Source organism: Triturus cristatus, chromosome 3_1 (assembly GCF_964204655.1).
Source record: "Triturus cristatus chromosome 3_1, aTriCri1.1, whole genome shotgun sequence".
In the NCBI taxonomy this organism is placed as follows: domain Eukaryota; kingdom Metazoa; phylum Chordata; class Amphibia; order Caudata; family Salamandridae; genus Triturus; species Triturus cristatus.
In genome coordinates, this window is record NC_140583.1 from 523,420,280 (window position 1) to 523,444,527 (window position 24,248).

Below are 24,248 nucleotides of genomic sequence, written 5' to 3' on the forward strand. Positions count from 1 at the left end.
ATAACTAGATCTTATCGACCCCACAGGTTATTGCTGGTAGAGTATTTGAGCGTATGTTAGTGAAATGGGCCCTAGTGTATGAAGTATGTATGTGCGTGTAACTGTGAGATTACTCTATCCGTGGAAGTAGGGATATTATATACACCCTGATCTCTATCACTGCCACTGATAGACAGCATGAGGGGCTGGCAATTGGGGGCATGTGAGGATCTCCCCAAGTGGGCAGTATGGAGAACACGCACTGGGGGCAAAATGTGTAGTTGCAAGTGATGGGCATTTTAAGAAGCTGCCACAATGAACATTGTGAGAAAGAGGCTGTGGGGTTCATAGTAGTAAAGTTACACTGGTGAACAGTGTTAGAGTGTGGCACTGTAGGGTAATGTGAAGAACTGGGAAGGTGTGAACATCTGGCACTGGTGGCCAGGGTGAGGAAAAGACAGTGATGTGGGGGGGGGGGGGGCTGAAGCCCGTTGAGCCCAATGGGTGTTGCGCGCCTGCTTCTGGCTGTGTGAAGCTTCTCATTGTCTGAGAGTGCTTTGCTTTATTAAGGTGAGCTCGGGCAGTGTTGAAGACTGTTGCTCCTGCCTCCAGGTGCCTTTCCCTATGGAATGTGCATTGCTTTACTTGGATCCGCGCTTTCAGTGGTGCTTGGTCTTCCGGTTCACTCCAGAGGAGAAGGGGGAGGAGTGCATTGCGTTATTGTGTACACATTTTCGCAGCCCCATTGTTGCAGGGAGAAACACTTTGGGCCAGTTAATACATTTAAATGCTTTCAGTGGATAATCCTGGACACTGCATCGGAAAACAATCGCGATTCTGAGCATATCACTTCATTTTCACCTGCCTGTAAACAATGCATATGAACAGGTAAAATTTAACTGACGCTCGGGTAAAGCTCTCCAATACCTCTGGGCCCAGTTCCATTATACTTTGTGTTGGCTCCAGGGGAAGAATGTTTCGGATGCTGACAGAAAGCATTTTGCACCCTCCTCCCTTCAAAAATATGAACACTCACCTTGCGTTTTAGCAAGTTATAAATAGATATTTATCATAGTGTCCGCTGGAAAATTATTTCCTCTGTTTAAAAAAAAATGGAAGAAAAATCTGTCAAAATAATTCCTATTTACTTTTGATCCGGAGGGGGAGGAGCAAGATGGCGGACTGAAGCCGTCTAGGAGAGTCGGGTTGCGGAGGCTTAGGAGGCTCAAGATTTGCTGATGGAAAAGCATGAAAGCACGAGCAGCAGGATAAGATAATAGAAAAATCCTACAGAATATAGAAGCAAAAACGCCGAACTCGGTAAGGAGACCAGCAAATCTAAAAAAACAAAAAACAAATGAAAAACGGCATATGGCAAACCCGAAAACCCAAAATGGAAGTGGGATAGTGCGACGGAATTGCTGAACGGATACATGCCTGTTGGTACTTGCTGGGTTTCTGGTGGTCTGTGCGATTGGTGCTAATGAAAACTGATGAAAATAACATCGTAATCTTGGCTCTCTGTGTTTTTGTTTGGAGAAACGCTCCCTGAGAAACGCTGAAACTGGCAAAATCACCGCTAAAAACGGCAAGCGGCAGACGGGCTAGAGGCAAGCCCGAAGTGGATGTGGATTACTGGGCAGGAATCGCTGATAGATACATTTTTTGCTTGGCAGCGCTGTTTGCCGCTGGTGCTTGATGGTGCTCTGGCTTTGGCTCTGGTGGCCTGTGCAGTTGGAGGTGGCGCTGGGGAGCTGGTGAGTGCAGCTGAGTGCAGCTGAGTGCAGCTGAATATAACTGAATGCAGGCGACAGTAAGGACTGGCTTTCGGCGCTTGCCGTACACTAGGGTAGCCGAGTGTTTGGCTGCCCAACGACGAGCTCAAGAGAGCCGGCGAGTTGGTCACCACGGTCACTCGGCAGTTAAATTGTATTTACTTCAACGGGATATGGCCCCACTGAAAGCGATGGTCAGGAGTACTCGTGCTACTAATAGAGCACTGGTGAGTACAACAGCGACTCGGGGTAGTCACATGGATACCGAAGGTGTGGAAATACAGAGGGCGGACTCTCCCAGCTCGACTTTTGGACTGGGGAAGGTGGGAAAACCTGTGCTGCAATTCTTGCAATTAAAGAAGTCTAGGAATTTGTTCTCTCCCGATATTATGGCGGAAGCGGACACTCTTAACAACGGCAGAATATTGGTAGATATGGTGAATCAGGCAATCGGGGTGCAACACAATACTATGACTTCTATTTTGCAGGGCACACTGTCTCAAATAACTTGCAGGCATTGCCTCAGATACTTCCTCAGTCTCAGTCTCAACCTCAGCCTAAGGAAGTCTCAGACAATGAGAGGGTCCCGGATTTGGATAAGGGCTTGATTGAAGTGGGGGCTGAGCAGGGGAGTCCTCTCAGCAGCCCTGCTGAATCAGCGACTGCTCAGGATCCCCCGAGAACACCGGGGGCGTTCAAGTTTGTCAACCGCGGAGAGGATGAGACAGCAATGGAGCCTAGAATATCTAAGTCTGGTCAGAGTAATCCTGAGACAATTGGTAGCCTTGGAAATCTGGGTAATATTGGGACCCCTAAAAGCCCTAGTACTCCTGTAACTGCGACTGTGCCTAATGAACTGATATTGCGCGATTTGAGTATCTCGTCTTTGGCATCTGCTATCGACACTGACCAAGCACAAGAACAGAGCCAGACCAAGACCCCCTTTGTGTCGCAGCATGAAATCATAGTTGGCCAACAAAAGAAAACTCCAGAAGTAGTAATTGTTAAAAAGAAACATCAAAGGCAGAATCAAAAACTGAAAGTCGTGAAGGAGCTGAAAAAAGCTTTTGGGGGTCTAGATCAGGCGATAGGAGATGAGATGGAAAAACAACGGAAAAAGGAAGCTACAGCGGATAACTCAATATGGGGATGGGTACCAGCAAAAGGTGGGGTCAAAAACACGGTATCAAGACTATCAGAGACTGACATGATCGATGAAGCTAGCGGAGGAATGGGGCTGGTGGCTGAAGGCCCCGGGCACCTAGGATCTGGCCCTGGGTCAGCTTCGATGATGTCGTCGGGAGAAACGAGCATGCAGCAACTATCTGGCGATCTGGAAAGTAAAGAGGAGCAAGGAATTGAAGCCAAGATGCTCTCGCTGATTCTCCAGAATCTTAAAGACCAAAGAGAAGAGACTAGAGAGCTCTTCGCCCAGGTCCGATCGGACACCCAGGGCATTCAGCAGTCTCTAAAAGAAGTTACTACTAAAGTAGGATCACTGGCCGGTGAGATTGCTGAACTCCAACAGTGAGTGGCAGACATGGAAGAAACAGCTAGCATAACTGAGAAGCAGGACCATGTCTTGGCTACGATGCAATTTAAGCTAGAAGATTTGGAGAACAGGCAGCGGAGACAGAATTTGAAGATGTTTGGCATTCCAGAAAGACAAGAGGGCACAGACCCCAGAACATTTATAGTGCAAACACTGCAGAAACTGTGGCCGGACCTTAGTGACTGGGATTGCCAGATCCAAAGGGCTCATAGGGTGCCAATGGTCCAAAAGAAACAAGACAGCCGATATCCTAGACCTTTTTTGATTTATTTTAGCAATTTTTTATTGAGGCAGGCTTTTTATTTAAAAGCTGGCCCAAGGTCGCCGATGTCTGTTGATGGTAACTCAAGTTTCTTTCGTTCTGATTACTGTAAGGTAACAATGGACAGAAGATGGCAGCTTAGGCAATTGATCGATCCAATGAAAGCTGCTGGAGTGCAGGCATATCTGCAAGAGCCGGCTCAACTAAAAGTAATTCGTGGGGGTCAATATTATATGTTTCTTTCAGAAACAGAGGCAAAAAAGGCACTATGTGGATGGCAGAAAGAGGGGACAGGCTAAAAACGTGAAAAGGTATATCTCTCTAAAGTAAAATTCTTGCTCCCTTATTTATGCGAGAGTAGAATTTATTAGTGGTAAGTAGCAGAAGTTACTACATTAATGTATTTTTGGTCTCTGTAAGGAAGGGATTTATTGTGGTATATGACAAAAATATTTCACTTATGCTTTTCTCTGTTTCATGACTTGCTTTTTCTCGTGCTGAATAACATGGAAACTAGAAGCCTCTGGAACGTCTGTGACCTGGTCTCTTAGTGGGCTGCCAAAGTCAACGGCAGGGGAGGGGGAAGGTTCAATCTCTAGTAGGGATTGGGGGAGAGGGAGGGATGGGAGGGGAGGGAGTGAGTCAGGGGGGAGACGAGAGGTGGGGGCAAAAAAATTAAAAAAACAACATGAGAATATCACAAAATAAGGGGATAAAGGTCAGGATGGTTATAGATTTTAGGGAAGAAAGCAGAGGATCATTAGCGAGATGGAATGCGTGAAATGTATAGCCTGGAATGTGGCAGGTCTGAATAGTAGGAATAAGAGACGGCTAGTCTCGGAAGAACTCAAGATGTATAGCCCACAGATCGTGTTGCTATCAGAAACATACATTTCCTACAAAGACAGAGGCTTACTAAAGCAACTAGGATATGAGATCAAAGCTCCTCAATACGTGGAGTCGCTATTTTAAAACATAGGCGATTCAGAGCTGATGTTGGTAAAACCCTCACAGATAAAGCGGGCAGATGGGCCATAGCACAGATAGGGATAGAAGGCTGTAAATATGTTTTTGGTGTATTGTATGGCCCAAATGTAGATGACCCTCTAGTTATAGACCGGGTAAACATAGAGCTGCTAAACTGGGAAGGGGAACGGGTGGTAATGGGGTATTTTAACTGCATCATGAACTATGAGATTGATACTACTAGACAATGGGCTTTTCAGAGGATGCGGAATACTCGTGCCGCAATCAAAGAACTAGACCGATTACATGCTATAAGGGATGCATGGCGAGCAATACATCCAAACGTGGCAGGCTATACTTATTATTCGGCCGCACATAAATTATGTTCTCGAATAGACATGGCCTGGGTCTCTGATAAAATCTTAGAATCAAGTACAATGGAGATCTGCCCAAGGGTCACTTCTGATCACAACCCCATTCTTCTGTCCTTTAAATTGTATGGGGAGAGAAGAAGACCTAGGCCTTTCTCTTTTCCTAGATATTTATTGTCAGACAAGGATTTCATATTCCAGATTAGGAGATATCTGAAGGAATTCCTCGAAATAAACGCCGATTCAGCCTCGCCTACTGTAGTTTGGGATGCTTGCAAGGCCAGTATAGGAGGATTCTCTCAGCAATTTATCTGGACACAGAACAGCAAGCATAAGAAATAAACAGAAAAGACTATTGCAAGTATTCTTACAGTAGAGAATCAACAAGCAGAGTCACTTTTAAGGGGTCTCCCAAAGGCAGAGGACCTGGGATATATTTTAATTGATCTAAAATCTGCATTGAAAAAGACATTAAGGGAAAAAAATATAGTTAACTTAAATAAATACCGGTTATCCCAATATGAGAGCGGTAAAAATATTAGGGAAGATCCTGGCATATAAGGTGGCAGACGATAAGGCTAATACTCTCATTAAGTTGATCAGAGGGTCTAACAATGCTGTTTATGAGCACCCAAATCAGATATTAGAACAATTTGCTAAGTGTTATAATGAACTGTAGACTCCGGAGAATCGACCAGAATTGGACGATATATGTAGCTATTTACAAACTAACTCAATGAGAAATATGGGGGAGGAAATATCAGATTCATTAACAGCTGATATTACGACAATAGAAATTAAATCGGCAATTGCTGCTTTACCGTCTGGTAAAGACCGGATATTGACAGGTTGAGAGCCTGTGTGCAACTGAGCACTGTTCACAAAGTGTCCAACCTGACACTAACTGGTTTGAAAAATATATGTTTAATTTTCAGCATTGAAACAAAACATTCTCTGGAGCTTTACACACTGTTTTCTTGTGTGGAAACGCATAAGAATATAGCAGTTTGTACCAATACAAATTAATGACATTTGTACTTAAACAGCGTGGTTACAGACAATTTTCACATGTAGCACAATTTCAAATTAAATGTTTTAAACATGACGCAATATCACAAAAAAATTCAACACAGCGGAAATTTTTTAAATGCCCAATGCATTTCGGAACCAGCCGGTTCCTTCGTCAGGGGCCCTTCTGAAAAATATAAAGCGAACCATATTGCTAGTTAGAGTTATGTTGTGGGTGCTCAATCTCGGTAACTCTAATGAAGAGCAGGCATGTCTGACAACAAGTTACCTGTTTGTCTGTGTGGTTAAATGTTCTCTGAAACGGACAGAAATATGACTGAGTCAGCATGGGCGTAAGTGATAATATATACGTGAAAGAGGAAAGTATGACATAGTCAACTTCGCGCTTACCTTGGTGTGCAAAACTCGTGGTTCTGAAATTATGAAAGCGAACCAAATCATGTTAGTGAAATAGATCAGGACAAAAGTCCTAATGTATGTGCTCGATAATCAGTAGAGGGTTACAATAGTGGTAATGAATTCATACCTTACACAAGATGTTCAGTGCTGAAGCTGTTGAAAAAATAATAATTGCGTGTGTCAACCAATAGCGTGCCAGGTAAACTATACTAGACGCACAAAATACATAGAAGTGCAGTCTAAAGAGAGTAGCGTGCAATGCTAAACGGGTAGAATCTTACCTCCGGAGGTTTTGTGAAGAGCTGCGTAAAAAGAAAGAAAGAAGAAGAAACGTGTTTTGTTTATAAAAAACGGAAGAGTTAACGGAGTGGTGTTATCAGAATGAACAGCGTACTGAACCAACGTGAAACACGTCACAGAAACCTCACCTTAAAAATGCTACGAGGGAGAAGTAACGAACGTCTCTGCAACACCAGTAAGCGAATGCAAAAGCGTCAGCTGAAAATGCGCTTTTGTAAGAAAAACAAATCAGGACGTGAACCGGAATTACAAAACATAAACGATGGACTAAGGAAGACTTGGTTTTAAGCTTGGTGAACTGAAAGTTCTCTATGCTTAGGTGGGTGCCATCTTGGAACGGAGACGAAGAGCTACGAGATAGGGGGGAAATTCATAATGCATGACATACTGAACGAAAAGAGAGCGGAACAGTCAGAACTGGGAAGTGTTCCGTGATAATTAATTTACGAGCTCCTGATTTGAACAAATGAGATCGAGTAGTGTATATGAGCATACATAGGTGCATAAAATGATGACGAATTGGGGATTAAAAAAGAACAGAGTTGTTTCGGCGAGGATGTGTTCAGTAAACATTAAAAATCCTAATCTTTCGTCAACAAGAGTTTTTGGCCGATGTCGTTAATCCGAGAGTAAGATAAACAACTTAATATATGTAAAGTACATATCTGATCTATCATGAAAGGCAGCGTAAAGACTAATAGACCCATTGGGTAGTGCTAACATATAAACTGTATACACAATGTGGATGAAATGTGCAACGAGATATAGTGACAAGTGCTAAAAGTCCCTTAGAAAACTAAGAGGTACATGGTAACCTAGATAATCGTGCTTAAGATGTTGGTGTGTATATAACATGATATTGGAGTTGTTTTGCTGTAAAGTTCGTAGTTGGTGCTGCAGTTTGGAAACTTAGCCTGGGGGGATGCTGACTAGTGAAGAACCTCATGGTCAAATGAAGCACGACATGTCCATCCGGTCATTGAGACCGGTAGGTGCCATGGTGTCCAGGGTTTTGATCCAAAAAACTTCCCTTTGGAGAAGTCTCAGGTGATTGTTGGTGCCTTGTTGTAGCTCCACATGTTCGATTATTTGAAATCTTAGTTGCGATATGGAATGGCATGCTTCATGCCAGTGGGATGCCAGAGGAGAATTTTTACTCAAAGTTCTGATGCGACTTTTGTGTTCAGTCAGACGTGTTTTCATTTTCCGTTCAGTTTTCCCGATGTATAGTTTGCCACACGGGCATTTGATCCCGTAAATTACATTGGAAGTATTGCAATCACTGGTATGTCGTAATAAGACGTCCTTGCCAGTAGTAGGATGTTTTAAGATGTTTCCTGGGATGATGTTGTTGCAGTGTGAACAATTATGACATTTCACCGTGCCTTCATGGGCGCGGCAAGTTTGAGGTTGTTGCTTGGTGGAAGATATTAGTTCACGGAGGTTTTGACCCCTTGTGTAAGCGTGCAGAGGCGGTTCACAGAAGATGTTATTAAAATCAGTTTCATTTGATAGTAGTTCCCACCGTTTATTGATAATTTTCTTGATAGCTGTAGAACAAGTTGAATATCTGGATATGAAGACTATGTTGGATTTATTGATTCTTCTGGTGGGTGTCAGTAAATCTTCCCGTGATTTAGCCATTGCTCGTTGTGCACAAGAGTCTGGTAAAGCATCAGGAGAAGACTCTATACCCCTCGAATTATATAAGATTTGTATGGACGAATTACTCCCACTTTATAGGCAAGTAATTGGATCTATCGGAGCAGGAGGAAAGGTCCCTAATTCTTGGAACATTACACAGATTGTTTTCTTCTTAAAAAAAAATAAACCAGCGGAAGAATGCGGGTCATATAGACCAATATCGCTTATAAATACCGACGCAAACATTTTTGCTAAAATACTAGCGACTCGTCTTGCTACGTTAATGCCTGGCTTGGTTTCTCCCCAACAACATGGGTTCATCTTTCAAAGGGATCCAACGGCTCATGTAAATATGGCCATAACCGCATTCGATGTTGCAAAGACAAAGTCTCGGTATGATTTTATTAGATGCTGAAAAAGCTTTTGACCGAGTGGGGTGGGACTTTCTCTGGTCTACAGTATTAGCATTCGGTATCAAAGGTAAATTTCATGATCGTCCTAGTGCCAAAATTATATATGCTGGTTTACAATCTTCCACTTTTTTAATCTCACGTGGCACTCATCAGGGGTGCCCTCTATCACCTTTACTGTTTGCACTGTCGATAGAGCCATTAATCCTGGCTTTGCAATACCAGTCTCGAATAAAGCCTTTCACATTTGGGATGAATACTCTTAAAGTCACGGCGTATGCAGACGACATCGCAGTGTACTCAGTGGACATTGATGAAGCACTGAAGGGGATGGTTGAGGAGGCAAAGAGGTTCTGGGCCATTTCCGGCTACAGACTAAATACTAAGAAAACCCAAGTTTTGCTGAATTATAAATCCTCAGCTCCAGTGTTTGGAGCATGCAGTGTTGTTACCTACTTAGGGGTTAGAGTGTCTGACAAAATAGACAAGATAGTTGCATTAAATTACGAGGTGCTCCTGAGAGAAGTAACTAAATCACTTAAAAAGTGGCATAAATTGCCTATGGGTATCATCAGGCGAATAAATATATTAAAAATGAAGATTTTGCCCAAATTCCTTTATCTGTTCTGGTCTATCCCCTTACGCGTGAATAATACTTTCTTTAAACGCTTAGATGGGATTCTTAGCAGCTTTATCTGGGGCTACAAGAAGGCTCGTCGAACAATTGATTTACTAAAGCTCCCATTCAATCAGGGGGGCCTTGACTTTCCTGATTTTAAACTATACTTCGTACGGGACATTCTGAGGGGAGAGTATGGACCTCTGACGATACTCAGAATCGTGTACAGTGCTCTTATCAAGGTGGCACTGGGATTACAATTAGGATTATTCTGGAAATACGACGCTAGTAATACTGCTCCTCTCGAGACGGATATTTATTTACCCAGACGATTGCCATATCTTTGGAATATATTCTCACCTTTACACATGCCCTGATGAAGTTCTACTTGAACGAAACGCGTTGGCTGAGACTAAACTATGGTTGGACAATTAAAATAAAGATTTTTTCTATTCAAACAATTGACCATTGGGTGTGATATATAAATAAGCAATTTGGTGGTGCACCGCTCCGATTTTCTCTTCATGTTTCTTTTTAGAATCAATGACCCAAATTACTACAAAAGGGTCAAATTCAAGACTGCACGTGACATTGTAACCATCTGGCGGGCAATTCTCTTTAAATGCAATACAATGTTCTATCATGTTAAACTTCCCTTGTGGGATAACCCTGGCCTCCCAGAAATTTTCCACGATGAGGTGGGAAAGCGATGGGCTAGCTCTGGCATTAAACATTTAGGGGATTTGTATGATTACAATGGGTTCATCACATTTGAAAGACTAAAAATCTTATATAAACTTCCAGAAAGTATGCTGTTCAAATATTATCAGATTCGAGATTATTTTATACGTAATCTGAAGCTGACAAATGTTATGGATTCTGATATATGGAATTGCTTTTATGCAGTAAATGATAAGTCGCTGATTAGTATAGGGTATAAAAGCTTTGACACCTATAAGGAGGACGACTGCACCAGACTAGCTGATCGCTGGAGCCAAAGTATGGGGATAATGATCTCGGCTAACACTATTTCGCTTGCTCTCAGCAGTATCAACAGGTCTGTGCACTCATCTAACTTGAGGCTGCAGCAGCATAAAACGATATGCTTATTATACTACACACCTGAAAGAATATCGAAATGGTCATGTAATAATCCAGCTAGCGATCGGACAAAGCGTCCAAAATGCAATCTACTGGCAGAAGGTTGCTCAAATAATGTCTCAGAAACTAGGGAGACCTATAACTCTTTCAATAGTAGATGTGATGATGAGCGTGCAAAATAAGAAATCTAGCCAGAATCATCTAATTACCATCTTATTAGTATGTGCCTGGCTGATAATTGCCCGGGTTTGGATCTCACAGGGTGCTACATCAGCTATGGTTAGAGAGATGTACGACATGGAATTAGCACTAGCTCAAACGAGGGGGACCCGTTCACTATGTAAATTCAAGAAAATTTGGGGATCATTGTTCTGAAATTCATGGAATATTTTCGTATAAGTAAGATGCTCTTCTGTTTTATAATCCAATTCCCTTTTCTTCTCTGAAAGATGCTATGCTTTGTCATTGTCATTACTATTTATTGTGTATAAATGTTCTCATGCTGGTAAATAAAAAAAAATAAAAACAAAAACAAAAATAATAATAAGAATTCCTATGTAGGCCTAAATAATCCCAGGGAAATTGTTCTGTACTGAGAAAAAAAGAATGGGTTGCTCCCTCAAAGACACAGCTTGACATTTGACCTCTGACTTTGAAGGCACATCAAATGTGACAAGAGAAGAACAGGATCTAAAGGTCCCTAGGTTGTACAGCCCCACAGTAAAGGTTGCCTCATGCAAGTTACTCATGGTCTGTTTAGGCCTATGTTCTCTTTAAATTATTTTGGCAAAGTTTTCAGATGAATATATTGTGTTTACTTCATTTGATGTATATATAAATATATCTAAACCTATTACAACTGAATGCAAGTGTGCAGCGCCTATTTAAATAAATGTGGAAAAATACTAGCTGCAGCATCTTCTTTTGCTTGCGACAAAAATAAATATGGATAAATACAGATAAAATGACCAAAAAATAAATATGGATAAATGCAGACAGAAATGTCAAAAAAATAAATACCATAAATCCGGGAGCCCTGATTATAATCAAGTCCATGTATGTCATATTTATTTCAACATGTACCTCATATTTATTTCCACACATTTCTTATTCATTCTAACATACCACGTATTGATGTTGTCAATCTCATATTTATTTTAAAGTGTTAAATATCATTTCAATACATCTCATATTGATTTTAGCACATGCCATACTAATGTCCTGGTGTGTCATGATTTTCTTCTCAATCCATTCCATATGAATTTAAATGTATATTACATTAATTTTATTATGTCACAATAATTTTAACAATATGTGTCATATTCTTTTCTACTTATATTTGTTTCAATATACAATATATTTATATTAACATGTTACATTAATTTCCGTGAAGGTCATATTAATTTCAGGGCATCACATTTTAATATTCCCCTTAACACTTCAACAAATATCATATTCTTTATAATGAAAGTTATATTCATTTCAATGTTTGCTATTTTTTTCAGTGGGGGGCATATTGATTTCATTATAGTTGACATATATTTTAGTGTATGTTTTATTGTATTTAGCGTATGTGTTATTCTTCACTGAGTGATATGTTCATTCTGTTGTGAATCTTATCTGTTTTGCTACATGTTATACTTATTCTGCAATGTATCATATTAGCTTTGAAATATGTTATACTAATTGTGGTGTGTGTTGTATTATTTTTGCTATGTGCTATACATTTTTGGGTGTCATATTTGTAGAGACGCAATTTTGACATGAACGACTTCCCATAGTGTTCTCTAACCTAATTGCAAAACGACTGTGGTCATGAAGTGCCGCTGTGCAATATGTTGTTGGCGTTGTGCTCTAATGCTCTGAAGCCTGGCATGTGCTCCATCAAACAGCATCCATGCATAAATAGATAAATAAATGGTCATCAGCCAGAGTGGCCCGCCCTATACTTTACGTGTCATCCTCCCAGCGCCCACTTATCTCACTTCACTTGCCTGGCACATAATACCCGGTTCTATTTTTCAACGTAGCGTGGGCTGAATGTCATGAGAAGCCTGTGCCGCCGCCCCGCGTCTTTCCTCTTCCCCAATGGCCCTCGGCTCGCACGCTTTTTATCGTATTCGTTTGGATTTTTATATTCAGAAGCAGTGGTGCTTACACAGAAAAGGCCAACTCTTTTTTTTAATGTAATTACGGGCTGGTTTAGGAACACACATAGGCAACTGCGTATTACATTGTTTTACATCAATATATTTTGGTATTTCATGGTAGTTCTAGGGTGAGGTGATCACATCCCAATGGCTTAGGGTAATCAGCTGTCTTTTTTTATGTTACAGAGCAAAATGAGGTGCGTTGATAAAAAAAATATCAGGAATGCTGGTGTCTTACATAAGAGCCAAGCAGGTGAGAGCAGCAAACCCAGGCAGCCTTTGTTGTGTAGAGCTTTGCTACAGCAGCCCCTGGCGTTCGTACTGAGAACAGCAACATCTCTGCTTTTTCTGTGGCTCCTATTACCGATCCAGTAGAAATCCGTGATTTATTACGGAAAGGAAACAACTGAGCAAACCACGCTGTGTAGATAAGAAAAGACCTTTAACGTTTTAGTCAGTATGGTCAATTCGATTTTTTTTGATTTTTCCAAAAACGAGCATCCTTTTCAAAACCCTTTTCAGGGGAACAAAAAAATGCTGCAGCTTTCCAAACCTTGCACATTTCTGTTACCTACGTTTTTTCTGAATCGTCAGAGGCAATCATAACAAAGCCAAAATACAAATTGGATGTTCTCAAAATAACCTGCCCTTTTTTTTTTTTACTTTTTGTTTCGGTCTTCACAGAGACAGAACAGTCCACTCAACAACAAATGCTCACCATTATCAATCTTGTCATTTTTTTAAAGGAAAAAAATCAGAAACAAAAATACTGAGCTCTCAGACAGGATTCGCCTGCGTGGTTCACGCGCTGATCTTTTAAGCGGCCTGTAGTACTGATGCCCCTTTCACTTTGTGAGTCGGTGGGCAAAAATACAAGGACCCGGGCCGGGTAGGCAAAGCCGGACCCATTAGAGGCCCGGGCAAAACGCCATCCGGCGGCGGAGGCCCTCCCCCGTCCGCCCTCCTCCTACATTAACATATGGGCTAGGCCAACAGTGGCCAGGATTGGCCCCATCGGCGGGAACAAGCCCCCCCCCAATCAGGGGGCGAGCATAGGGGCCAGGGGGGGGGATAAAAGGGGGACGCAGGGCCCTGTTGGCGTCACACATCCCCCCCCCCGGGCCTTGGACTCCCCTCCCTGGTGATTGATAAAGCTGGGTCAAGAATACTAATAATGCAACATGTACCTAAACATGAACAATGTGATGCAAAGGTATAAATTGTTATTATGCCAATAAACTGCGACCTTTTCAGGCACCCAATAAAGTTGTCAGTGGTGATTTAAGGGAGCAGAGCGCAGTTGGATGGAATGAGGGGGGAAGCGGGGAAGGGAGACTCGCCGCCTGGAGGGGGTTAAGACGCACCTGGTCAAGAATGCTCATTTATGGCCACAAATTAGTTCCAGGAACTGTGTCTTAAAAGTGGGTGTAGTGGTCAAGTGAATTCAGACCACTTTGCCTACTCTATATCCTTTTATTGACCTTAAACATATTATTCCTCGTTCCCTCTTCGAAATTCCCCTACATGCTCAGGGATATATTCACAAGAACGTGTGATAACTAGCGCAAGAGTAGCTTAATGCAACTCTAAACATCCCAACGTGGAATTCACAACAAGGCGGTACCATGCGATAGTCTGCCTAAACCGCGGACAATGTCCGCGATACAACCACCCCGATGGAGATAAAAACACAAACCACAACACAAAAAAACCTGCGATGGGCCAAAGTGGGACGAGGAAATCAGCGATAAGCAGCGCCAGGCCTACAACACACACCTGGCAGGCGGGAAAAATCCCCATTAAAGTAGAAAAAACACCCAAACCCAAACTGACCAACACCCAAACATCATGGAGCCAGCCGGAGCAGGCGCAGAGGACAAGCGCAACCCCACAAGCACCCCTGACGACCAGCCCGGGACCTCGGGGACAGGGAAGGGCAAGGACAAGAAGAAGACGAAGACGAAATTCAGTCCGCAGGCGAACAGGATCATAGTCACGGAGATGATGGAACACCATCAACAACTGTTCAACACCTCCAACATGTCATTGGTCACCAAAACTGGAATATGGCGGGACATCGTGGACAAGGTGAATGCCGTTGAAGAGCACAAGAGGACAATGGACGAGGTCAAGAGGCGATGGAATTACATCAAGATAAAGACCAAGGAGAAACTCGCAGCCAACCAGAAGGCAGCAATACAGACTGGAGGTAGGGGCCCAGCGCCACAGCTCGTGTTGGATGACATGGAGGAGCTGGTGTCGACAGTCATCAGTGTGGATACTGTGGCCGGAGTCGGGGGACCGGACACTGCTCGGCAGGACATAACACAACCGCAACAGGGTGAGTGACCATCAGGTACTGGGGGGACGGGTAGAGATGGCCACAATGGCACACATGCAAGCAGGGCACAGTGCACACCCTCAATGACTCTGGGTCATCGCCCAGATCTATAGACAGTCACAATGTACAATGCCATGTTGTCTGAATGTCAACATGTACCATGTGGCTACATACATGTGGACACATTGCAATACACCATCTCCCCTTCACATTGCAGGACCACCGTCAACACCCCCTGCAGTCCCAGCCACTCTTCACTGATGACGAGGAGGACAACCCCAGCATCGACGAACAAGCCCTCCTAGACATCATTGACATCATCCGCGACTCACCTCAAGGATCAGGGCTGAACAGCTGCATCGAGGAGACCCCACCCACCACCCAAACCACGCAGCAGGAGGCACCCACGGCCACAGCAGTCTCCCAAGACCCCCAGGAACAACACACGACCTTCCAACGCCATGTGCTGGAGGCCCAGAGGGAGACGGCTGAGCAGTTGCGGTTGGGGTTCGACCTCATGGCCACCAAACTGGACGCCATCCATGGGTGTCTAAGCCTGCTCCATGGTCTCCAACAAGCCCTGACTGACAATGCTAGAGTCCTGATGCGGAGAGAAGAACACCTGTCTGCTCAGAGGGGCTCCAGCGATACCAGCCGTGAGCTGGCACACATGCGGAGGCTCATGGAGGACATGGTGCGGATGGAGGCGGAAAGGATGGCTGCCACCGCTGTACATCAGCGAAATGTAGCTGGGATCTACCATGCCCTGCAGATCATCATTATGGCATTGCTGCCACAAGGCATGGCGCAGATGAATGCTGCTGCCCCCACACCTGGTGTGCCATTGCCTCACAGTGCGGCAGACGTATCCACTCTGGCACCTGATGTGTCAGTGGCACACAGCGCCTCAGCCGGTACTGCAACACCCACAGGTGGGACAGAGCACACATCCGGGGATGAGGACGTGGATGGGTTTGTGATTAGGAGGCACTAGCGTTCATTCTCGCCACCTGTCCTGTTTCTGCTTGGTGCCACACATGACCTCATGACGTTCCACTGTCCCCCGATACACTCCGATGCACTAACCTTTGACAGCGACATGGACTGCCATATCCTGTATGATGACCAATGACACAGCGACCAGACTGCGGACTGTACCCTTCCTTTTCCGCAGTACTTGTCATCCCCGGATGAACTCTGGCTCGCCCTCCACGGGCCCATATTGTGAAGTGTGCTTGGCATGTCCCTGTACGGCTCCAGCTGCAGAACTGCACTGGATGTGCAATAAACTTCCAGTGATGCATTGCTGTGTCATGTCTTTCATCATTCATGTATGATTGTGTGGATGAATGTAGGGACAGTGATTTCCCTTGCGTCAATGATGCTCATCCTGTGGGATGCCAGTCAGAGGGTGCTACATTGCATATTGTGTACCGGGTGCCGTGAACACTACAACAGGGACACACGAATCAGTCAATTCCATGTCCGGACATGGACTGAACCACGCCCAGCGCCCACGAGTCATTTTTGCTGGTCCAGCGTACGGCAGGCCAGACCACTACACTTACACTCTGAGGGGGGCCCTCATTGCTACACGTCGCAGGCATACACGCTGGTGGTGTGCAGGTCACTGGTCTAGTTGTCCGCATGTCACAGCCACTCCCTGTGGACAGGTTTGACGCACACCACACCCATCCGGCACAGGCGTCACAGGCCATGTGACTCCGCTAACATAAGGGGCCAACAACGTCACATTCCCCTCTGCCGGGGGTGACTGGATGACGGGCGTTCCACGGTGCTCAATCATAAATGGCCCATGAGTTGTTGCGCACAGGGTTAGTGGCACCCCAGGCCTTGTGGACATCATGGGCCTATCACCATGTAGCACTGACTGGCGTTGCACAAGGTTAGTGGCACCCGGACCATTGCGGCCAGCACAGGCACCCCGCCACGGGACGGTGACTTTGGGTGCATTGAGTCAGTGGCAATTTAAGCTGCTGATCGGGTGTGCAGCCTGCGATGATGCCCCGTCCCGGCGGTCTGGCGGTCCGGACAGCTCAGGTTTTGTGTGCCCTGCAGGACCGCAGTGTAGGCCAGAGCCAGCGGGCAGCGCAGGCCTACTGCCACATGGCATCGCTTCCGGGATCCCAGAGTTAGTGGGTGTGCAGCCTGCGATGATGCTGGGTGCACTGGTATGTCCTAAGCCATGGAGTGATCAAGACCCAGCACCAAACATGAGACCTGTTGGCCTGCGGAGTGGGGCTGCATGGTGTTGAGGGTGCCATGTCCGCGGGGCAGATTATTTTGGACGTGTTTAGGTGTAGCTGATGTGGCATGTCTTTTGTTGAAGGGGTGCTGGGGAGGGGGGATCCTGGGGGTGGTGGCTGCGGGTGTTGCTACCCTTTTGGCCCTCCGGGCTGCATGTTTAGTTGCCCTTCCGATGTGGCTGTGGGCTTTGCTTCCTTTTGTTGTGCAGGGTGTGGTCCGACTTTGCACCAGGTCAGAGCAGGTGTTATTTTCCTGCTGCTAACGCGCCTTATCGCCTGTTTTTTGTTCTTATCGCAGTTCTGGCTGGTCGTTGTGAATGTTGTGGAGTGGTGTTGTCGCAGCTTTTTGCACTGTAACGCCTACTCTGCATCTCATTAGCGATAGTTGCGGGGGTCATCAGTGGTGATTTTTTTGCAGCTGCTATCGACTCACCTGGATAGCGTTTAGCTCGCACTGCGCTTGTAATCGGGTGGTATTTGTACTGCTGCTGGTGCGTTTTTAAAGATTATCCCGTTTTGTATTTGTGTTAGTTTTATTTGCCGGTTTTACCTTGTTCTTAAGGCTGTGCCCCTCACTTGCACATTAAAACTGTTGATCACCGTGCTTAACGGGTCCACTCCCGGGGATTTAGATCGCTTGCCGGCCATATTGGGGGTACTCCGGGACGCCTGGCGGCGCCATTTTGGAGGCTAACGCTCTAGCTGTCACAAGGACGCTAGGTCGCTACTTAAGGGGAGCAATCCTGGTACTGTGCCTTCTCACCTGGATAGCGTTTAGCTCGCGCTGCGCTTGTAATCGGGTGGTATTTGTACTGCTGCTGGTGCATTTTTAAAGATTATCCCGTTTTGTATTTGTGTTAGTTTTATTTGCCGGTTTTACCTTGTTCTTAAGGCTGCGCCCCTCACTTGCACATTAAAACTGTTGATCACCGTGCTTAACGGGTCCACTCCCGGGGATTTAGATCGCTTGCCGGCCATATTGGGGGTACTCCGGGACGGCTGGCGGCGCCATTTTGGAGGCTAACGCTCTAGCTGTCACAAGGACGCTAGGTCGCTACTTAAGGGGAGCAATCCAGGTACTGTGCCTTCTCACCTGGATAGCGTTTAGCTCGCGCTGCGCTTGTAATCGGGTGGTATTTGTACTGCTGCTGGTGCGTTTTTAAAGATTATCCCGTTTTGTATTTGTGTTAGTTTTATTTGCCGGTTTTACCTTGTTCTTAAGGCTGTGCCCCTCACTTGCACATTAAAACTGTTGATCACCGTGCTTAACGGGTCCACTCCCGGGGATTTAGATCGCTTGCCGGCCATATTGGGGGTACTCCGGGACGCCTGGCGGCGCCATTTTGGAGGCTAACGCTCTAGCTGTCACAAGGACGCTAGGTCGCTACTTAAGGGGAGCAATCCTGGTACTGTGCCTTCTCACCTGGATAGCGTTTAGCTCGCGCTGCGCTTGTAATCGGGTGGTATTTGTACTGCTGCTGGTGCGTTTTTAAAGATTATCCCGTTTTTTATTTGTGTTAGTTTTATTTGCTGGTTTTACCTTGTTCTTAAGGCTGCGCCCCTCACTTGCACATTAAAACTGTTGATCACCGTGCTTAACGGGTCCACTCCCGGGGATTTAGATCGCTTGCCGGCCATATTGGGGGTACTCCGGGACGCCTGGCGGCGCCATTTTGGAGGCTAACGCTCTAGCTGTCACAAGGACGCTAGGTCGCTACTTAAGATGGTCGTGACGACGCGCAGCGGATCCGCGCAGCGGGACCGCCGGACCTCCGCCGGAGTTACGCCAGAGTTCAGCCCGTCTGCGTCCGTCCGCGCTGAGGACGGGCTGTCGGCCGGCCTGGACTCTGAGACCCCCCTACTTCCTCAACAGGTAGTGAGGGTTTACTCCCTGCATGATTTGTTGGCTTTGAGACCATTGTCTCTATCGTGTCATTGTTGCTGGTCCCCGGAGGATCTTCGCCGGTCCTCTACCTGCCGTTCGTGTGGAGTGGAGATCCGTCCTTCCTATCTTTCTGGTAGGGGACCTTCACTTTCTCGGTCATTACCGAATGTCATTCAACCTAGAAGGGGCTATTTGATAAATGCTAGATCACTTATCAAGAATAACATAGCGTTCCACGAGTTCGTGAACGACAGGCAACCAGACTGGGTGTTCGTGACGGAAACCTGGGCATCTGCCTCCTCTGGGCATGATCTGGTATTGGCGATACCTGAGGGCTTCACCTTACATAGACAGGATAGACTGGGGCGGAGAGGGGGAGGCCTGGCTATTATCTGCAGAGCTTCATTTCTGTGCTCGATAAAAATCCTGTCTGCGCCCTCGGATGCTTTTGAGGCTTTGTATTTTTGCATATCTTTTTCTTCCACAGCCTCCTTCACCGGTATTTTGGTTTATCGACCACCTGGTCCCAGAGCCAGTTTTTGCTCCGAGGTATTGCGAATCTTGGAGCCCTACTTCGGCAAATCTCACATGACTATTATGGGGGATTTTAATTTCCATCTGGACGATGTGGGTTCTAAGGATACCTCTCAGCTGATTGACTCGCTGGAAGCTTGTGAGCTCACTCAGCTGGTAAAAAGTCCTACACATCGGGCTGGTCACATTTTGGACGGAGTGTTCTCCAATGATTCCAGACTCTCCGTTGGTTCTCCCATGCCTTTGGTCTGGTCGGACCATCTGGCAGTTCCCTTAGGACTTACACCTGCTATGGAGGAGCCCCGTAAAGCTCCCTCTAGTAATAGAGTCCTGAAAAGAGGATATAGGAACATCACTGACCAAGCCCTTTCTCCTTTCTTGCGAGTCTTTGAAACCTCTGCCTCGCGAGATGCGGAAGGGGCGGCTAAAGAGCTTGCTACTCTCATTACCACTGCGGTCGACGCCTTAGCCCCTGTCACCTTGCGGTATAGGGCCCGTCGGAAACCCTCTGCTCCTTGGTTTACGGAGCCTTTAAGACTCCTAAGACAAATCTGCAGAACTAAGGAGAGAAAATGGCGCAAGTCTTGGGATCCGTCCGACAGAGAGGACCATAAACTGTCGTTACGTGAGTATAAATTGAGAGTTATTAAAGGGAAGCAAGAGTATTTCTCCAGTTTGACGACCTCTCTTCCTCCATCTAATGAGCTTTTTAAGATCGTGGACTCTTTATGCTCTCTTCAGATACCCGACCCAGTTGTGGCCTCTCAGGAGCTGTGTACTAACATCTCCGATTTCTTCTATAAGAAGATTTCGGACATTCATCTGGCTTTAGAAAACCAGAGGAAGTTGTTGGATGAGTCCTCGCTTCTAAATATCAAAGCCTCTGAATCCTGGAGAAAAAATTCTAATAATTTTTTCTCTCATTTCCCTTTGCTTACACTTGAGGGGTTGAATCTTTTGCTAGACAGGACTAAGTCCGCCTCTCCTTTAGATCCCTGTCCTTTGAAAGTTTTAAAGGAATGCAAGGATACTCTTTTACCCTCATTGTTGGAAATTATGAATGGGGCTTTGACCCAAGGTATTTTTCCCTCGGTCTGGAAAAAGGCCATAGTGAAGCCTCTTCTCAAAAAATCTTCCCTTGATCCTGGAGTGTTAAAGAATTTTAGACCCATCTCCTTGTTACCTGCTCCCGCAAAGATGCTGGAAGTCCATCTAAACCTGCATCTATCCACCTTTCTTGACTCCTCTGAGTTTTTGGACAGCTCTCAGCACGGATTCAGGAAATTCCATAGTACTGAATCTGCCTTGACTATGGTGGTTGACAACATTCGTCGTAAGGTTGACCTTGGTCAGACGACGATTTTAGTCCTGCTTGATCTGACGGCAGCGTTCGATACCCTGTCTCCCTCTACCTTAACATCTCGGTTGAGGGAGGCTGGGGTGGCAGGACCGGCTTTAAGTCTCCTTGACTCTTTTTTACATTCTAGAGAGCAACGAGTCATGCTTGGAGAGTTCCTGTCCCCTGTTAAATCTTTGCAGTGTGGGGTGCCACAGGGATCAGCATTAAGTCCGACCCTTTTTAATATCTATGTGGCCCCCCTTGCTAGATTAGTGAGATCACAGGGGATGGAGGTAGTGTCCTATGCCGATGACACGCAAATTATGGTGTCTTTAGCCCATTCGATTGGGGAATCGGCATCTGCCTTTAGGTCATGCATGCAGATGGTAGCTGAGTGGATGATTCTGAATTCATTAAAACTCAATGCCGATAAAACAGAGGTCCTGGTCTTTGGCAAGCACCAGGACATTTGGTCTAGTGAGTGGTGGCCTTCTTCTTTAGGAACCTGCCCCACTCCCTCTCCGGCAGCTAGGAATCTTGGTGTTATTTTTGATTCCTCACTTTCCATGAAGCTCCAGGTTAATAGGACTGTGTCTACCTGTTGGGGAGTCATTAATACTTTGAAAAGAATCCTGCATTATTTGTCCCCACAGGCACGTAAACAGACAGTGATCGCCCTTGTAGGCTCTAGGTTAGATTACTGTAATGCATTATATGCAGAGTCTAACAAATATCTTATTCAGCGCCTCCAGCTGGTGCAAAATGCAGCTGCTAGATTTGTTTTGTCTCTTCCTAAGGACACTTCTGCGACACTAGCTAGGAAGAACTTACACCGGCTTCCGATTACTTTTAGAATCTCTTTTAAACTTCTCTGCCTTACTTTTAGAGCCCTGCAGGCTGGCCCCACAGATGCTCTGGGATCCTTGCTGACCCGTTACATTCCCAGTAGGCATCTCCGGTCCTCAGATTCTTTTTTGTTGGCAGTTCCTCGTGCTAAGAAGGTCAGATGGGGGAATAGAGCTTTTTCTATTGCTGCACCTCTTCTCTGGAATAATCTCCCTTTGGAAATTAAGTCGCAATCCTCTCTTGCCCTTTTCAGGAAGGCTCTCAAAACTTGGTATTTTATAAAGGCCTACCAGTAAGCTCTTTTTGTTTTATTTTAAGTCAGTTTTTATCTGGTTAGGCGCCTTGACGCCCAGTGGGCTAAGTTGCGCAATACAAAATCATTTTCATTCATTCATTCATCGCGGGTAAACTGGTGATGTGGGCTGTTTACACCAGCTTGTGATTGGGGCGATAAGTTTATCACTACTTTGGCTGCAATAAAGTGCCGTTAACTCGGCAATAGATCCTTGTGAATATCCCCCTCAGTCTTTCCCTCGGCTCACGCTAAGACACATAAGACAATTGTTTAGACAATAATGCACAACCCTTTCACGTTTCACACGGTCACAAATCTGCACTATGTAGTAGAGCTTACTTGTGATGCCCTCGTTTTGCGACATGTTAGCCTCTCAAATGCTGTGAATTTCGAAATAAATGCTTAGGAGTTGATAACCTATGGAAATGACTATTAGCATAGACAACTCATCCTTGCTATGCCCATCCTTGTCATTCTCCGTTTCAGATCCCCCGCTCCAACATGGTATGTGCCGTATGGAAACTTCTACCATTATGTATACAATTATGTGGCGTACGAGGTCATCTGGGGACAGCTCTGACGCCCCCTACACTTCAGCTGCGACAAAGTAATTTGTGTGGAATTATGCAATGTAGACATTGTTGGAACCTGAGTGTGCACTCTTGGCTCATAACTGACAATCTGGTATATTTAATGAGACACACCTAAGTCGTCCTGGTCGCAATGGCCCAGTCTGTGGGTTCTGCATGAGTCCCTTGTCAGGAAGGAGCCTTGCAGCATTAGTGTTCGGCTCATGAAGCGGGGAGTCACGCTCCAAGGACCTGTCGTGAATCGCAGGCGCTTTGGACAATGGCACAAGCACTTTGCATGGAGCAGGCAGCGTTCCACCTTTAGCCCACTATAAATCCAGTGCGGGTGAGCTGCTCCCAGAATGCATCAGCATCTGCCGCTTTTTCAATGCACATAGAATTACTCTGCTGGGACTGGCTCTCAGCGTGTACTTTGATTTTTTTAAAGACCAAAAACTGCCACTGCATTTGTTTTCAATGTAGGCCCCTGTTTGAAGAGCCTGCAGAAAGGCCAGGACTGAGAGTGCATTGTGTCTGCTATACTCACCCCTCCTAGGGAGCACCAGTGCATGCTCCAGGACTGCAGACTGTGTGAGCATGCACATTAAAAGTGTAAAGGTGTGTGCGTGTTTGTTGCAAACAGTTGTATCCACTCACACTTACTCAGAAGGGCTGCAAATGAATGTGTGCATAGGCTGACGAGCAGAGGTGGGCGAGCTGAAAGCTCGGGTCAGGCTGGAGCCTGAAGCCTGGCTCTGGCTCAGCTCGAGGTCCTGTTGGAACCTCGAGCTCATGATGAGCCGAGCTTTCATGTTCCTTGTGCCTCCCTCCCTCCCTGTGCCTGGCTGTTGCTTTGGGGGCAGAGCTGCGGACTTCAGAAGCAGGGAGACAGGTTCAATCTCGGCGCCTTCTCAACATACTGTGATTCCGGACAACTCACTTATCCTCCCCATCCCTCTAAACAATGAACGTGGGCCTTGCGTAATATAAATGGTGATGCTAATGGAAAGCCTCCAATACCTACGACCGAGTTCATGCTAAGTAGAAACTGCAGAAAAATGCACGAAGGTCAAAACAAAGCCTTTGCACAAGAGAAGACAAATAGATAACCCTTTACTGGGTGATTTTTTATAAAGTGAAACCAGAAAAGTGGATAAATCGCGTCTTTCCCACTTAAATTGTGGGATTTGGGGTATTTGGTATAAAGTGAAAGCAGAAAAACTGGATAAATCGAGATTCTCCCACTTAAATTGTGTGATTTTAGGCAAATATTTTATTTCGCCAAAACTCTTGGGGGCTTATTATCAAGAAACGGCGTTAAAATTATCGCGGCGATAATGGGCTTGATAATATGCCCCTGAGAATTCCAATAGAAGCCCATGTTCTAGTGTCAACATGAGCTTCTATTGAAATTCTCTGCAGCATATTATCAAGCCCATTATTGCCGCTTTAGTGGCAGTTTTCTGCCGCTAAAGCAGCGATAATTTTAACGCTGTGCTTGCTAATATGCCGCTTGATCCTTTACTAAGCCTATGAAAGCACTTTCAAGCATGTGCGTTCAGAATGCCATTTGCACTCAAATCTATTGTGTTTCATCTGGCCACTTTCAGGGTTT